Genomic DNA, 18,889 nt, shown 5'->3' on the forward strand with positions numbered 1-18,889 from the left:
GCTACTCATAAGTATTAGATACTCTTTGCCTGGAAAGTTAAAATAAGAGCTTTTTGATCTCTGCAAAATGGGAGAAACTGAATGTAGTCCAGGGAGAAGCAGCATTCATTTTGTCTGCTGGTCATTCAGAAATTCTTTCTGTGCCAAGTTAGCTAGAGTTCCTTATGGCACACTTTTTTGAAAGATATATGTATTCACAGGAGGTTTTTTTTAGGAGGATGTAAGCTAAATTTTAAAGGAATATTTTTCTTTTTTGTTTATTTTGCTAAGATGTTTTATGTTTCAAAATAATATATGTTTAATGGTGCCTTATCGTACAATGTGCACTTTAAAAATGTGTAAATATATCGCACATGTTAATTATTTTTTATTATAGATGCCTTTAAATATAAGCTAGTGGAAGTCTCCATTTACATACAAGGGCTGCTGCTGGTTTGGTAGTGTCTCTAAGAAGAGAATTATACCCACTGTGAATGAATATGCAACAGGCTCTGCATTACACTACATACTTAGCTATGCTAATCATTAGCACTGCTTTTTAGGGTAAGGGCTATAAACTTGGTCTTATGGGACTCAGTATTTGCATTACATTTATTTGCAGGAAAAGTACCCTGCCAAAGTGTTACTCACACAATTTTTCATAAAGAACTTGGAAACCAGTAATATTTTGTCCTTATACTTTATTCTAAGTTTTTATATTCTCTTTTTTATTTTTAGACATTAAATAGTCTCAACTTCAGAATTGTCAAGAATTTAACTCTTTTTAGTTGTCGCATTAGAGTGATTTTTAAAAATTGTAAATCCATTTGCAATACTGATTTCCAAATAATGAACCATTTAACTTTTCTTTAGTGCCTCTACCAGAGTGTATCAGAACAGATGAGATGGCAGCCCTCCCACTTGTGGGAGGCATGAACTGGTCCACAGCCTCCATAATAGGCTTTCTTAAAGAAAGATGGACTGTCTTAAAGTGAGAGGTAAAAGAGCTCAATGAAAAAAGCCTAGTTTTAATTTGAAAGACTAATTAATTTATCAGTGTGAATAGAGAGTAATTCTTGGAAAATCAGGGAACATAAAACCTGAGGAGAGATGAGGGTCAGGTCTGTACCTCTGCACTCAACCCCAAATTTCCTAAACAGTCTGGTTGGATCAAAGCAGGTTGGAGAGTATTAAAAACCAAAACCTGAAAGCTGAACTTTCAGTGAATGTAAAGTAATGATGTCAACATAGCAACAGCAATTCACCTTCCCTGAAATTCTGACCTGGACTCTGTAACTGGAGATGCATCCCATGTTGGTAGGAGCCAAGGATTACTCCCAACCTACCCCTCACCACTTAGTCTTACTCGGTGTTCTTCTAGTTCCATAATGCATTAATTTTGCTTCTTCTTCTGCTGTCTTGGCAACTTGTTACTTCTTACTTCTGGTTCAGAGTTCCCTGAAAGCAGAAGTTGTGACTATGTTTCAGCCTGGCATTCTGGTCACTTGCAGTTGTACTTCTCACTGACTTGTATTCCTGTGTCCTCCCTCTGTTAACCAGTTATACCAAACCGAATCAGCCTGTCTAAACTTACTGTGTGGAAATGGCAGCTGAGTTTTGTTTATTTGTGAGTTCATGCAACTTATTGTATATGATACAGATAATTTTTCATTCAAGACAGTGCAGAATATTGGTGCTGATATCATCAGATGACAGCCTTGGTTTGTTTTTTGTTGTCTTGAATATCCTCTCAGTTACACTCTTTTTGTGCACAAACCAGTCCATTCTCATTCTAATTCTGGGTAATGAAACATATAATTTTCTGTTCTAGTTTTAATAACACAATTTCAGAGCATGTGTCAACTAAGTATCCCTGTGAAAATGGCTACTCAATTCCTCACTGGTGTTTTTGATTGGTTTTGCTCTTTAATGCAGAAATATTTGACACATGTTCTCCACCCTGTTCATCCCCTGAACTGAGTTTGATTTCTGATGTGGCAGTAAATGCAGAGGTCTCAGGTGAGCACCTGGCTTCACTGCAAATTTTAAATTGATGTGGAGGCTGGGACCACACACCTGGTGTCACTGTCCTGGATAGGGACAGTTTTCAACCCTCCCAGCCTTGTTGGTGCAGAGCAGGAGGGTTGTGCTGAGGGCTGCAGTGTGGGAGCAGTCAGGTCATTAAAGTGGCTGGGGGGTCTAAGAAACTCATAGAAGAAGGGGCTGAGGGGCAAAGGTTTGTTTAGTCCAGAGAAGAGAAGCTAAGGTGGATCTAATAGTGGTCCTAAGGGGTGGTAATAGGGAGGATGTACCAGATTTTCTGAGTGATGCATAGCAAAAGGACATGGGGCAATGGTCACAAGTTGCAAGAGGGAAAAATATGACTGGACAGAAGGAAAAAAATTATAATGAGGGAGATTAAGTGCTGGAACAGATGTCCAGAGAGTTTGTGGGTTCTCCATCGTCAGAGACTTTCAAGACTCAACTGGCCAAGCCCTAGGATTGCCTTATCTAGCTTTGAAATTAACGCTTTGAAAAAAGAAGGTGGACTGGATGACCTCCAGAGGTCCTTTCCATGCTCAGCTATTTTGTAATTTTATGAACCCAGAGGGAGAGATCTGAGATTTTTCTCCTTGATCTGTAACTGCAGTTCTAAGGATTTTACTCCTTGAAATTGCAACTGTTAACATCGTGTCAGTACATAGTTAGACGAAATAAAAGTGTTCAAATTACCTTGTGTGGGTGGAGGTAATCTGTGCAGCCTTGAACTGCAAATACTAATTAAACAGGGTGGTAGCAGAATGTATCCTGTGCTAGAGCTCCTACTCTCTGCATTGCTGTGTGCTCTTTCTTCACTGCCTTGTGTGTGAGTACCAGAGTGGCTTCAGCCAAAGGAAGGCAGGAAGCAAGAGAACTCATGAGAGGATCGTGGTCTGCTGATGATTGTTGTGATGCTGATGCTCTATTCAAATGTGTAGTCAAACAAACAAACAAAGGTTAGTAAAACACACCTGAAGTCTGGCACTTGGTATTGCTGAGAGGACAGTGTTTTCTACATCTTTGCGCCATAGATCACATCACATGCCTTTATGTTTAGGTTTCAGGCTATTTCAGAGTCTGATCCTTGAACTTTTCCAGCATGTCAGCAGCACAGGACACTGCAACCCAGGGACATGGTTGTTGATGGCTGCTTGATGATTCCGCCAACATTTGACATTCAGAAAGGGGTAGAGTTGGCCAATGTGCCTGGTCACTCCCTCTGCCTTGGCAGTCTGGTGCTGTTTGGTGAGCAGGAGCTGCAGCCTGAACCAGAGTTTCTTGGAGGGTCCAGTACTGTTACAGGGGATGTTCCCTTTGTTGCCCAGAATGGCAGAGACAGTGCTTGAGCTGAGAGCTGTGCCTACAGTCCCACTGGCACCACCCTGTGTGCCACCTTCCCATGCCCAGAAATACCTCCTCTCCTGTCCACAGGTCTCATTCCCTCCCTGCCTGTGACTCCTGCCTGACCCACCCATGATGTCTCACCATGGCCACGTGTGCTGGCTCTCTGCATTGCTGGCTTCTCAGAGGTCATGGACAAGCTGGGCCATGGATTCTGCTTAACTCATGAGATTGCTTCACTGGCTCTGCTGTCACATGGTGGTGACAGCAGCAGAGGCAGGAACTGCCTTTGGCTCCTTCTGATGCTGCCAATGGTGCTCAGTAGCTGCCTCCTTGCTGACTCTGTCGGTGCAATTGAAACACTGAAAAAGCAGCTGAAGTGGAGGAGGGCTCATAAAACAGTAGTCTGCTCCCAACTAGAAAAGGAAAATATGTCTGTGAAATATGTTTGGAGTCTTGAGTTTCAAGTGTAGATGAACTGTTATTCATGTCACAAAACCAGCCACGTTTTCTGTTGGTCTCAAAAGACTAATGCTGGTGGGTATAAACCCAGAATGTCCCTGTCACCTTCAGATGTGGCCTGCTTAGCCCGAAGGTTATGTCTATCAGCTGTCTCCTCCCAGGAAATCCATGAGTACACTTCAGACTTTATGGCTGTTAGCTGTCACCTTTCTTTGGTAGTAAAATTCCTTACAAAGCAATCCTTGCCTCTACTTTCACATGATTAATAGGATAGAAGTAACTCGGTTCATGAGCAGGCTTTAACAAAACACTGAGAGCACACTACTGGGTTGCAAGGTGGCACCCTAAAAAGCAGTATTTCCTCTTGACAGTTAGAAAGCTTATTTCTGCAGATGTGTAATGAGGAAGATTAATTTCAAAAGTAGAGAATTAATTTCAAATTGAGCTATTTCTCTTCAGATCGAATAATATTTCTTTCTCTCAATGGTATCTCATGAGTGAAAGTAGACATGGAGGAAATTTCATACATATATGGACAGAGAATATATAAAGTTACAAAAAGAGACTGTATTTCTTGTTAGAGGACAGAGCCTACAGAGTCAGGAGCTACTGAGTAGTTGCTGTTGGGATCTACAGCAAAATTGAGCAATAACAGCTAAAACTGACTCAGGAGGACTTTTAAATCAAATGAATAATCAGTTATGATAGCAACTGCTCCTTTGGCCTGTGGTTGGTCTTGAAAACTATGCAAGGCCTGATGGCCTTAAAGACTCTTGTTATATATTCTCACCTCTCTTGTCAGTACAAATAACTCTTTTTCTATTTTTTTAACAGGTTAATCTGCATTGCTGCAGACTTCAGAGCTACCCAGGGAGGGAAGAAAAGTGGAGATATGTTGAAGAGATGTACCAACCTTATCCTTTAGCTAGGTTAGACTTTGGAATGTAGTATTGAAGCACCAATCTCCTGCTTGGTAAAATGTATTGCTGTTGTCCCACTGTGGCGTCTTCAGAATGTGTTTTGTTAAGTCAGGCTGAACTGAGCCACAGCAGTGCCACATTGTGCTGGCTAAAACTACATATTAAGGATTAATTTTCTGGTTTATGTGTCTTTCTTTGTGTGTGTCCATGATGGATGCACAAGAGTGTCCCAAGTGCACCACTGAATACTAAGTCATTCATAAACACTGTTGATGAGTGCTCATCTTTTAGGCTGGCAAATGCACGGATTCCCTTGCTCTCAGTGCCTTTCTCCAGTGCTTCTCAGCTATGGACTCACACAAAAGGAATGGTGGAACAGTGTTGAGGCTCCTCTCCCTGCTCCAGGGCATCAGAAGTGTTCACTACATGAGAAAGAGATATGGTGCCTTTCTGATCCGTCACCCTGAAATTCCTATACAGAGAGAAATTCAGGGTGGAATTTACAAGGAAATTTCTTGTGTAGAACACAAAAAAGGCTAAAAAAACCCAACTGACAATCGCCATTTCAAACCCTGAGAAACAGAAGACAGAAAATATAGAGCATTAAAATGCTTTCTGTCATATCAACACTACTTTGTTCATCCAGTAATTTTTGCTACAAACTTTAAGGCTTTCACTGTTTTGCAGTTTCCAGGCTCTAGGAAATCATGAGCTTTTTCTAATACTCAAGCTAATTTTCCATGTGTTTTTTTGTTTTTCTTTATCAAAATCAACATTGACTCATCAAATGTGATTATATAATCTCTGTTTTTTTCTTTCCTATTGTTGATGTTGTATTTTCCCACTTCTTTTCCCAGAACTATGTTTATTGTATCCACCAAGAAGTACACAGGCAACATAATTACACCAATCTTTGTATACTATGTTGTTGCAAGGACTATGTCCCCTTACTTCTGTTGTCTAGGCAGTCACTAAATGTTTAAAACCTACCCCCCATTGGTTAAAAACCTTTTGAGAGCTTCTAGAAAATTCAGACTATTTCAGTGGCTTTTTATAGGACATTTAAAAACCCTTCTTGATATTTTCTGGTTTTGTCCTTAGGGCAAATACTTCCAGAGTTATCAGTTCCAAAAGAACCTGAGAAATAAGAAATCTAAGCTTTCACCAGTGCTGTCTTCCTTTTGTTCCCTGGTGGTGCTGAGCTCCGAACATGGGCACATTGCAGGAGTTTTGCTTAATCCATTTCTTAACTGGAATTATTGATGAATAGTCAATGATTTGGTTTGGGGAAGAGTGGTGTGGCAGCTCTAGGTTAGTCCTGCAAACCCAGCTCTTTAGGATGCCCACAGACGGTTAATTCTTGCTGTGCTCCTGAAGCTCATTAGGAGAGTGAAAGGCTTATTTTAGGATAAGGAACTAAAAAAGACTTGGCTTGTTCAGCATAGGAGGGGAAAACCAGAGACAATATGAATACCTGAGGGAATAAATACAAGAAAAGGAGAAGAACTATTGAGCTAAAGGCCAGTCTTTGCTTATGAAAAAAAAAATGGGTCTAAACTGACTGGAAATCAGAGGAAGGATTTTTTTATTTTTATGAGGTTCTGGAACAGCCTGCAAATGAAGTAGTGGGTTCAGAAAAAGAACAGCAGCTTTTAAGGTGGAGCTCAATACTTTCATGAGAAGAATTATATAACATGGTGCCTACAGACTGCATGTGATAACTCAGGAGGTCCCTTCCAGTCCTATGTTCCTAAATTTTCCTGAGCAATTCAAGTATAAGAAGAAAATGTCAATTTTAAACAATTTGTAACTTGGCTCAGCTTGAGTACAGTTCAGCGGGATGAAGAAAAGGCACTTTTTTAGCTTAAGGCCGTTCTGCCTTCTGCATTTCAAAGGCCTGTGGCAACCATGCTAGCTTGTCAAAATGGCTGTAAGAATCTTTTAAAATACAAGCTTTTAGACATTGTAATTCTTGGACTGGCCAATAACAATAAAGTTTAGTATCTTTTTTTAAACTTTCTAAATACTCCCCCTTAACCTATAGGAGGAGGAAGAAGAAGCTCCATTTTCATCATGGGTAGAGGGAAGGATCAGTATAATCCTTTCAAGGGAAAATTATTGTGCTACTGTGGATTAGTTGTCCAAAACTGGTCTGTAGCAATCACAGGTCCAGTACACAAGTGTTGTGGAGACTGGACAAGAATTTTTAAGAAATGTTCTTCTTCATTAATTTGTTGGTAAAGCACTTCATGTATTTTCCAGAGAAATTTTGCTATGTTTACCACATCTGGAGCACTGGTTCAGTAACTAAATTCTCCACGCACATTACTCAGACTTCCTTTATCGACACTGTTATCTTGTTACTGATTGGAAATGCTGTAGAACTCTAGAATAGGACCAAAAATCTGGGAGGTGGTAAGATGTGTATCAAGCCATGTTCTTGTTTGTAAGCTTTTCCTTCAGCATTTGGGATTTTCTTGTGCATTAAGCTCACTAGAAACTCTTGCTTTGGCCTAGATTAATTCCTAAAAGCAGAACACAAATTACTTTATACTTGGGGATTAAGAGTCAGTTAATGAGAACAGTTGGTATTGCCTCTCCGGTTTGGCTGAGTTTCTTACGAGCCAAAAAGCATCTCCAAAATTGCAGCTCTCACCTGCAAAACACCTATCTGGGAAATAACTAATCAGTGCATTTTCTTCCTGGCCTGATTGCATTTCTCCTGAATCAGCTAAACCCATGGTGGGACTTCAGCAGCTATTTCTGGGTCCCTGAAGGGAGGTGGGGATTGCAGGAAGTTTGCAGCATTGCTGTGCTACTGCAAGCAAATTCATCAGTGTCAATGGTTTCCAGACTCTTAGGCTGAACATTAAAACCAGTGGTTGCAAGTAGGACATTTTTCAGCAAAACATTTTCCTTTTTTTTTGCTGGAAAGAGGGTGGATTTTCAATTAAATACCAGTTTGGGGATGGAAGAAGAACTTTTGTTGAAACATCTATTTTTTTACTTAAAATCTGAAAACATGCTAATGCTCGCAGTTCTGATAATCAAGAACATGTTTTATACAGACCCCTTTACCAAACCAAAGAAATATTTTTGTCGCTGATTAAAACTTTCCATGAAATAAAAAATATGGCTTCCCAGCTGCCTTTGCTCTATATTGTTTGGGTTTTCACAGGTAGAGTTTGTTTGTGGGAATTTTGTATCCCTTACATCTGCAATAAATAGGGTAAAAAGCACTTGTAATATTTGCTGAGTGTCTCTCCCTGCTCACCATTAGTCAACTCTTACACGGTCGCATTTCAAAAAAACCTCAATAGAAATGTAATGCTTCTGTTGTTCTGTAGTGTAGCACTGACATTTCCTACTGTGAAAAGGTTACCGTTTTTTCTGGTATGTTTCTATGTGAAGAATATTCCCTTTTTCAGCTAAAACATGCTGAAAAAGCTCCAGGTTGTCTTTTAACATCCATTACTAAGCATTCAAATTCTCCAAAGTGCAGGAGGATACTTTATGCTGGTAATGACTGACTGACCTTTCTATTAACACCACTTCGAAGGCAGTTTAGTGGCTTACCTCTTTAGCAAAATTAATAAATTCAGGGTTCCATTAATGAGTATTTTGATTCATAGTTCTGCTTTAAAACATAAGTATATGTTACCCATAATGTTGCTCATACTCCTCTATATTCTGTCTCTTCATTCAAAAGCTGGTCTGTGATGTAGCTGCATTTCCATTCTTTCTTTTATCCCTAAAGCCACATCTTGAAATCAGTGGGGCCACATCATTGCAACAGAGAAGTATTTGGCACTGCCTCATCTGAGAGTCTCGTCTCTCGACACATTGTTCTTGTTGTAGCTGGAAAACATATGTCCCATTACTTCTGTTGTGGAAATATCAAGTAAGATGTAGAACGTCAACTACAGTTGTTCATGGAGGGCATAAAGGCAGGGGAAGCCTCTGGAATAAATGCTGGAACCTCAGGAAGAGCTCTCTAGATGGCTTACTCCAGCATTCCAAGTGATGGGAAATTCCGAGACCAAAGACATGGTAGACATTGGTTGTTTACTGGTACAGAACTTTACACTTTCTAAAATTGTGAGATTTCTGTCACCTTTTCTGTTTGGAAGCGTCTTGTTTGAGAACATAATTAATATCTTTCCTTTTTTTGCTGTCAGCAAGTAAAGCTCTCACTGAGGTTCCAGGTAGGCAAGAAGGTAGTTATGCACTTAAATATAATAATTATTTTTATGTGAGTGGAACCATAGGACATTTTATTTCTGCTGCAGCTCCTTAACTAAAACAATTTCTTCAGGCTTTTCTTTCATACAACTAAACTGAAGCAGCCATGAGTCAGCGCTGCACCCTGAATGACTCAGCAGTTTATCTGATTAGGGGTATTTGAGTATGACTGGTGCAAAAAAAAAAAAAAAAAGAAAAGGCAACAGAAATTAAAGTATATGACTCCATCATTAGTACTTCTTTTGTCAGTGCGGGCAGAATGTTGTCTGTGAGTTCTGTGCATTCACTAAAATCAGAAAGGACCCAAGATCTGGGTGTGTTTTAATCACTTCTTGTGTGGAGGTTCCAGCACTTCTAGCTTGAGATGTGTGCATGGTAGAAGGTATTTTGTGTTTTCAGTCTGGGTATGGCCTAGTTGGAAGCTGAAAACTAATTTCATTACTAATTTCATGTATTTTAATCACTGTTTCCAGCAAAGACATGCTTTATTTCAGATGTACCCAAGTACTTTCTATGTAAGGTTACTTCTCATTACCAGGCTAAACCAATGATGCTGATCCGTGGGGCCTCTCTTTCCTATTGCTCTGTCCATGAGTATGACGTTTGGCATCCAGCATTGCAAACACTTGCCCTGGAAGCTGTAACAATGTCACAACAAAGGCCAACTGCATTAATCTGGTATAGAAAAGAGGTTTTGTTTAAGTCCATGCATTTTCATTTTTAAGGTCGTATGATGACATCAAAGATCAATAAATCGTTAATGTGTTGTATTTCTGTGGTGAGGAGAGAGCAGATTAAGAACTGCTATAAAAGGCAATTGTACTTTTTCAATGGTTACAGCTTTGCATTTTGACTTTTATTTATGCAATTGCCATATTCCCATGACTCCGTCATAAACGAGTTGGGAAATTCAATAGTGTATCCTGGCCAGGTAAATAAATGGGGACAAAACATGGTAATGGCTTTCACATTTTGTATCCTATGTGTTTTATCTCAGATAAATAGACTCAATAAATGTTACAGTATATGCACTTGTGCTACAAATATTGCATTTGTTTCCTAATGGGTCATAAAGTGCCTTTTGCAAACCTTCAAAAAAAATGTCAGCCTGGTCTATGGAAAATATATTTCAGTACTAAATTTACTTTATACTATTTGCCCTACTGAACTTTTTCGTGTCTCATGTTTCTAAACTATGTAGATAGTAAAATTTATGTTTTGGGGTTGATCTGCCTCTTGGTTACAAAGATCTTAATTCCACTGAAGTGGCGCAAGCTGGATTCTTTACATCCTGTTGCGGTTTAATGTGTTCAGTGTTATAGTAACATAAGAATAATACTATCAAAACCTATTATAAGCTACATGAATTTTATTATTTGAACATATAAACCGAAAGTAATTTGCAATATTGCATCAGAGTAAGTCTAAATTATGTTACAGAGATCTGCATTATATAGAATGGATCCTCTGTTGTATTTAACATTTTTGACCTTGTGGGATATGACTCATGGTATAAACTGAAATGATGATGGTGAAATAGAGGATAGATGCAGCATCAGCTATAGTGTTGTGACTTTTGATCACTTGAAGGAAAACTCAATGAAAACTTTGTGTTAATGTGGTAATCTCTAGCTAAATTGGGTTATATGAATTATCTGACCATCATCACAGTTAAAGCATTAATGCTTGAGTCGACTTGGGGAGTTACAGAAAAGCTGAAAATCTAAATTTGTGAAGTAATATTCCATAACTGGTAACTTTGGAATAAGCTTGTTTCATCTAAGACCAGAATTTTACAAACGTCGTTCTTGAAAATTGAAGAGCTATTTATTCTGACTAGAATATGGCACATATTGATAGAGCCAAATGTAGCTACATCTAGATGGTGGTATTTGTTCCACATTTATTTTAGTATTTAGGATGATGCAGTCCCAGATGATTCCATTTATGTATAATAAGTTACTGTAAGTTACAGAGACAAGGCTAATATATAATTTCTCTTAGTAGTTCCATACAGGCAAGTACCAGAATAACCAGTGAATGGCTGCAAGATGTCAGTAAATCTGGGCCACAGAATATGAAAATTGTAGAATCTGAGTTAATTAAGAATCGTCATATTCATATTATTACATGTGGGTTACTGAGGATTCCATGTGCATTATATCTGTGGTCTTTGAACCATTTCTGGTCATCATAAATCTTTGAGTTAAAGAAAATGGATGGCTCAAGTGGCAGCTGGCCACTTGTAGTGAAGCTGGAGCTAAAGCCTTCAGCTCTACTCTCTTCAGAGTTCCAGGAAACGCCAAGGAAGTTTTCTTTAACTTTTATTAGTTTGTAGAAAGTTATTTAGTGTTCAGGGTTTGTTGACCCTAAGGAAGAATATAAAATGTATACTGGCACTTAGATAAATATTTGTGAAAAAAGTGCAGTGGCGGCCAGTCAGCTGCCCCTTAGACCTGCTGTTCCTTCAGGGAGCCATTAGGAACCCATCCACTTCCAGCCAAGTCTTTCAAAGGCTTCCCATCAAATGAGATGGGATTGAGCCAGACCTTTTGGCTGAAATACTTAAGTGTGTTCTTCAAGCAGTAAATTTCAATAAATGACAGGAGAATTAAGTAGAGAAAAAGGAATATACTTGAGCAAATAAATGTATTCACATTCAAATTAAATTTTTGTTCAGAGTACCAACGTCTAAATGAGTTAATTATACTGTTAAATCAGCTCAGGTGTCCAAAAGACTCTGAAACAAAATCTGGTAAGCAGTCAAATTAAAACATTAAAAAAGATCCAGAAGAAAACACTGACAGCTGAGCCCACCTTGAACCTGTTCACCCCTGCTCTACTCCCCAGGAGCTCTCCAAAGAAGGTTTACAAGGCAACTGCCATCACTATTGCTCCACAGAAGGATGGTGATTGACTGGACTGGCTGTTCCTAGATGTGATCTGTTCCACCACACGGGAGTAATTTATTTAAAACCTGTCAGAAGTTCACCATTTTAATAAGAGGGAGATTCCTATAATCTGCAATAATAGTAATTAAAGTTTTAAATGTTGTGCACTTTTATATGTCTTACATGCATATTCAGAAATAATTTATGTACAAAACAGTGTCTCAAACTGACTCCCCTGAGGCCGATGATGTATGTGCCATTCCCTTAGTGAGGTCAAGACTTGGTAAGAGAGAGTGATTAAAATGAGAATTAAAATGTGAATTGTAGGGAGACTTGAGTCCTCTCCAGAGATAATGTGGTAACGCTGCTCTGTCAAAGGAGGAGTAAAATGATCCTCAGAGATGCTGATATTTGTCTAAAAACTGGAACAACAATTTTTTTTTTCCTGTTTAAAATGAAAGAGTTAGAAAAGCTCTGTTGATTTTTTGTTCAGAAAACAAGCAGATCTCTCACCTGAGTTTATCTGTCCCAGCATGTCCAAAACATGATGCACATGTGTGTCCTGGTGGGAGGATGAGGGGGTCTCACCCAAGCTGTTTTTGAGTAGGCACAAATCCTCTGCATGGTGTGTCAGACCTTTCCTCATAGCAGCAGTGCACTGGACATGCTTTATGTACTTAACTCGTCCTGAAAAAGTCAGTGACTCAAAGCCTTTTGTGTAGAATGCTCTGACTAAAAGAGTTTATGAGGTGTATAATGTCTCATGCTCTGCACTTCCTAACTACTGGATTGACTTTTGCAGCTCAAATAAAATCTGACATGCTGGGTCTTCTGACACAGCAGCAGCTGAACAGCTCTCGTGGGCTGAGGCCAATGGGTTCCCAAACTTTGTCCCACTTTTGTGTAGCTTAAATGCTTCATGCACAGGGAGGTCAGGGAACACGAGCTTTTAAAAAGCATGTGTAGAAGCGTGTTCAGTTTGATTAATTTGATTGTACTTTCTTCTGGTTTAATAGGCAGAATACAGGCTGTTGTCTTGAATTTTCTGATCTAATGTTCAAGGAATTTGTTGTTGTTTCCAGTCATTAATAAGGGCCTTTATTTGAGCTAATAGAATAATTGCTGCTTACCTCTGTAAACATTTGTCACATCTCCTTAGAAAGAGTTAGCAACTGTAGTTTCTAAGTCATTAATCACCCTTTCCAAGAGTTGTATTTCTCTGGGCTGCTCCTTCTTTTTTCAATATAGGCAGTTCTGAGACTTTTGAAGTTTTTCCTCATTATATTGTTAAGAATTTTATCCAGAATTTGTGGAAAGCCTCTCTCTGACTTGTTGCTATAGCTCATAGATTCAAGCTGCATATATTGCACTTGAGATAGATGTAGATAGAGAAATTTCAAGTGTCATATTCCATTACAGTCTGAAATTCCATGAAAGCTAAAGCACATTGTAAAATTGGATTGTCTCGCCCATCATTTAGCTTCAAGAAAGAAAGAGCTCACAAAAATGTCAAAATTTGGTAAATTCCATATTAAATATAATGAGCTTTTGACTTTGGTACTTCCAGAGATACTGGCAGATGAAAATGTTGTTTAAAAGCTTCATAGAATATTTCTCCTATTTTCTAGCTTGAGTTTTTTTCAAGAATGGTTCATACACCTGGACAATTTGTTTTTAATTCAATGCTATCGTATAGCTAAAATAGACATTCAATGTATTTAGCTCTCTAATGTACTTCAGACATCAATCATAAACCTTTTCAGGCTTCAGTCTGCTAGGCTGAGCCTAGGTTCATTTAGTTTTCTTGTGGAAGATAAGCTCTGCCTTTCCCATTCATCTTAGTAATGATTTTCTGTGCTTGATCCAGTTTGTGTTCATTTTTCTCGAACAGGGGTTGCTGAGGCTGTGCATAACCCTGGGACAGTGTCTTGGACAGTGGCAAAACAGAAATCTTTCATCTGCTGTCCCCTAAGCTTGCATCACAGGCTCACTGGGTTGTTGAAATTGGAAGAGACATTTAGAGAAATTATGCTCTGACCCCCCTGCTCAAAGGAGGGTCAGAGTATCACTCAGTTGAGTGTTACTCAGTTCAGTGTGTCAGTTTAATACTCAGGAGTGATCAAAAAAGTGGATATTGAGAAAAATCAGGAAAAATATAAACAAACCAGAAAGCATTATAATGTTGCTGTGTGTTGTGCACTTTAATCCATAACACTGTCTACAAAGTTTTGGTTCTGTGCCGCCAAGGAAATGCAGTGGAATTCCAGAAGAGGGAAAATCATGGAAACATCATTCCAAATGGAAGGAATGATGCTGCATCCTGTTGGAGAATGAATGAAGAGTGGGACATTTTAGCCTGTAAATGAAGGAAATGGTAGATGTCCATGATAGCAAAGTGGCATGGAAAAAGTCTTCCAACAAAATGTGGGGCATGAAATGAAAGTAGCATCAGGCAGGTTCAGAAAAGCAAAAGAAGGTGCTCCTTTAGAGCCATGGGATTCATCTGTGGAACTCTCTGCCACAGGATGCTGAGGAAAGCAAAAGTTTTCCTAAATTTAAAACCAACTGGACAACTTTATGAAAGAAAAATCAATCAACAGCTATTAATTAAGAGACACAATCTTTGGTTTAGTAATCTGAAGGAGTATTCTGGGGGAAATACCACTCCCTGCTAGCTTTGTTCTTTGTAGTCTTTGTGTGATAGTGTGCACAAAAGCTTTGGTTTTTAATTTAGAATGAAGTTAAATTGTAAAATCTTGAAGTCCTGTGTAAATATTTTTTCTCCTTAGTGGTCTAATTTCTAGAGACCAGTCACAGTGAAAAGTTCTGTTGAAGAATACCAGTTTTATGCAATGTAAGGGTAAAATGGTACTTGTTCTCTTTCACCACTATTATTTTATTGAGTTAATAAGGGTACCTTTAATTTATATCAGGGAAAAGAAAGAGACAGCTATTATGTCTTAAGAGGGTGAAATTACAAAGACATTAGTAGGCACAAGAAATGTATATTTCCTCCAAAAGATAAATGTTTTCTGAGATGTTTCAATTGTCTCACATCTGTGTCCTTCATAAGAACTAGGAAAATTGTACATGCATTTAGTGTTCTGAGTTGGCCTGAAAAAACAGAATAAGAGCTAATTATGTTAATGGCCAAGGGCTAAAATCTCCTCACTTTAGTGTGTCTTCATGGCTGTTACAAAGGCCAAATAGTGTAATATTTAATGACCACCAAGAAGTCAGACTTGCCAAGAGTGAGGACTGAATATTTTTATTAATTGCATAGTGGTCAGATACAGCACTGGCCACCCAGTCTCTTCACAGCAAGATTTCACTCAGATCATGATCTGAGACGGGGCAGGAGGCACAGCCTCATTCACATTGCAGTAGCTCCTCCTCAGCACCCTCCTGCTGGTAACTTGGGATCTGACCTCACAGGAGGGAGGTTTTAGCAAATGTTTATGCCTGGTACTTTGATAAATAAAGTGCAGCAATGTCTTCAGCTTCTTAATAATCTTGTGTGAGAGAAGAACATTTTTTTTCCCTAAACCCTGTTAGTGCAATCTGATCCTTCTGCTCTTTCTCAAAGACTTGTCCTACTCAACTGTACTTGCAATTATCAAGCTAAGTAAATATCTACTGTTTGGAGATAACTATTCTATAAGTTTGCCTTTAAAACTAAGGGGAGTACTTTTTGATTTTGTTTTGTGAAAAAAAGAAAAAGTAAACAGTGAAAATACAAAAATGTTTGGTCCAAAGATTTTGGTTTAAAATCTCATGTTTTGAATTTGGAAATGCTTCTAGGGTATCTTATTTTTGCTATTGTCTTCTTAGAGTTATGTTTCAATTTTTCTCTCATGGAAGTACAAGACACAAATGACATCTCTTTTCTAGAGCCTTATTACAGTTTAAAGACCTCTGTGTATTTCTCAATGATTTTTTTTTTCTATTTTAATGAATCAGCATTTTACCAAGAAAAGCCAACATTTTATGGAAAACTTTTTTTTTTAAGTAGGAAAAAATAAGTACTCCTTTTAAAACCAGATATAGCCATCCACTTTTTGGAAGGATAGGGGAAAGAAATCCTTTGCTTCCATTTTAGATATTTTAATGTCACCTTTTGGCTTAGGCAGATTAATTCTTACCAAGTTAATTTGTGATTCTTAGGGTCAATGTTTCCTGTAGCTTGTCAGGTCAGATCATTGTAGTATTACATCTCACATGAGCAGGGGTCTGTTCCTTAATTCCTGTTTTCCGTTTTCTGTTAACCTGCATCATCAGTGGGATTGTCCGGAGCCAGCCCAGCAGCTTCTCCCAAGCCATCTTGCTTGTTTCCTGCTGAGGGTCTTGTAATGGCTTTTCACTGTTTGCCTGTTCCAGCAATTATTTCCTGGTTTCTAGCCAAACAGTGATTCACACAGCATATAAAGGTTTCATTCCACTTCTGTTTTCAGTTTCCAACTTTCTGGTGTTTTCCTGCAATTTCAGTTCCAGAAGACATACTACCTTTTTTCTTCCCTTTTAACCTCCTACTTCATGCAATTTACCATCATTTGTCTACTCCACCTCTTCCTTTCATGCTGTTAGAACTGAGCTGTGCTGCAGAGTTCAGAGGCTGCAGCAGCTTGCACTTAATTCTTCTTCGCTCGTGAAGACTTTTCACATTCATCATGGAGTTTTAAGTTTCTCATATTCTCTTCTGTATGGAAAAGACATTCCAGCAGAAGACATTCTTTTGATGCGTGGTCTTAGCTGTGCAGAAGAACACAAAGAACAGCTCAGCTTTGCAAGATCTCTTTTATGAGACCTCATACCCAGCAGTGAAGGCTGGAGCTGGTGACCATAAGAAACAATATTACATACTTTTTTTCCTTCTCTCCTTTGTTTTAAGAAGCAGGACTCCACTCACATGCAAATAGCAGCTGTTTGCAAGTGAAAAGCAATGAATAATGATACTGTTCTGTTCAGGAAAAAAAGTTGTGTTCTAGAATTGATAATGAATTGCAGAAGATATCTTAATAAACACATCTGCTTTAGTGTAAGGCCAGAGCTTTTAAATGCATGACCTTGTAGTCAGAAGTAGCATGGAGAAGTATCAAATCCCTATGATTTCATAGATACAAGGAGCAATTTCTTTGCCTCATTTCAGAGTTCTGGTACTGAAGGTGGCTTTCAGTGGGCCCCACTTCATCCCTGCCCAAGTAACTTTTGAGGGGAGGAAGAAACATGATTAAAAAGTGGGTCCAGATGAGCATTACCTCTTCTGAGCGAGAGAGTCTTAACTTTGAGTGTTCTTACCAAAGCACACAGGATTGAGGGCTATTCTGGCGCTCCAGCATTAACTTAAAAACTGACACCCCCTTGCTGTTGCATCAGTGCCCGTGTGTGTCTCATCTCACAGTAGTGACTCACCTCTTTTCTCACCTTTCTGTTCAGATTGCATCACTGGATGTGCTGGAACCAGATATTGTGGTGTGTGGGCTGATCCATAACAGAAATCAGCCTTATTTTGCCTGCAGCAGGTGGATAGTCAGTAACAAAGGTTGTTGGTGCTTCTCAAAGGCAGGCTCGGATCTCAAGGGGCTCAATATCGTCTATACCTTTCATGCAATTCCTGCTTTTTTGCAGTAAATATTTTTACTTTCAGCTGAGTTAGAACCTAATGCCACAACTGCTGGAAGATGTTTTTTAGGGCCTTGGTAAGCAGAAGCAGTTTATCAACCAGAGCAAGCGCTACTATGGATTCAGTCCCTCATGGAGTGGTGGCAAACCAAACACGGGCAAGAGTCTCTCCAGTGCAGAAGCAATCCTTCCCTTCCTGTGAATCCCCTTTCTTTGGGGCACAGGAGTCTGGACTGAGAATACAGTGCCTAATGAATTGTTAAACTATGTTTTCCTTTTAGGATTGAAAAGCAAAAGTAACTTGCATATGACGAAAACCACTGGAATTATTTCCTTCCAAGGGGGATAAAAGCAACACACAAGTACAGCCTGTGAGTTTACTGGCATTAATTATATGGTAGTGATATTTTGTGTGTAACAGAAGAAAGAAGTCATGCTTTTATCAGTGGCATTGATATTAGTGTTCTTTTTAATGGGAGATACATGGGTGACAAAATGTTGGTGTTGCTTAAGCTATTATTGTTTTATTATGCCACTGATTTTATTAATATACTGTTTTTATTCTAATGAGTGATCAGGGTTTGTGTCTTGGAGGTTTGTTCACAAAATATACCCCGAGTGGAGAATATGCATGGAGAATAAAATTGTCATATATGCATGTCTGTATCATTAATGTGAGAAGTTGGTTTTATGATATATATGTAAAAAATTTAAGAAAAGTACTGTGTGAAGTGCTTACTCAGCCAGTGAACTTTCCTACTGAAATGTATTTTTCAGTTACAGAACCTCCTCATCTGCCCTTGCTTGTTATTTTGCAGTAAAGATGTTTAATTTCAGCTGTGTTACAAGTTAGTGATGGAAACCAAGGGTCACTGAAAGACTTTCTGTTGATTTCAATGCGAAGTTTCTTGAAGTCTTTTTAAATTTTGTGTTGTACAGGGTGAGACTTTGCAGGGAAGTTTCTATTGCAGCATCTCCTACAAAACACTGCAATTCCATGTTCTGGTAGAATTCTGCACAGGATCTTATTTGTAGCTGGAGATACGGGATGTGGCCTGCCCTGAGCAGTACATTGCAGACCCCTTCTTGTTTTGATTTCTTACCACCTTTGGAAACTCTGATCCTGATATTTGAAGAACAGGACTATAAATCAGCAGTCACTTTAATCTTATTTTCCTTTAAATGTTTATTGGAAATCTTGAAAATATATATATATATTCAGCATCAAACTCCTGTAATTTATACTGCCTCTGAGGGCATTCTTGGATTATTGTGCTGAAGGTGGCTGCCTTCTGTGATCACTGCAAAGCAGATTATGTATAATGCCTATGAGTTGGGCTTTATCTCCCTGCTTTGCTGTTATTATCAATAATAATGAATGTATATGAATTTTTC

Source organism: Corvus cornix, chromosome 11 (genome assembly GCF_000738735.6).
Source record: "Corvus cornix cornix isolate S_Up_H32 chromosome 11, ASM73873v5, whole genome shotgun sequence".
NCBI classification, from domain to species: domain Eukaryota; kingdom Metazoa; phylum Chordata; class Aves; order Passeriformes; family Corvidae; genus Corvus; species Corvus cornix.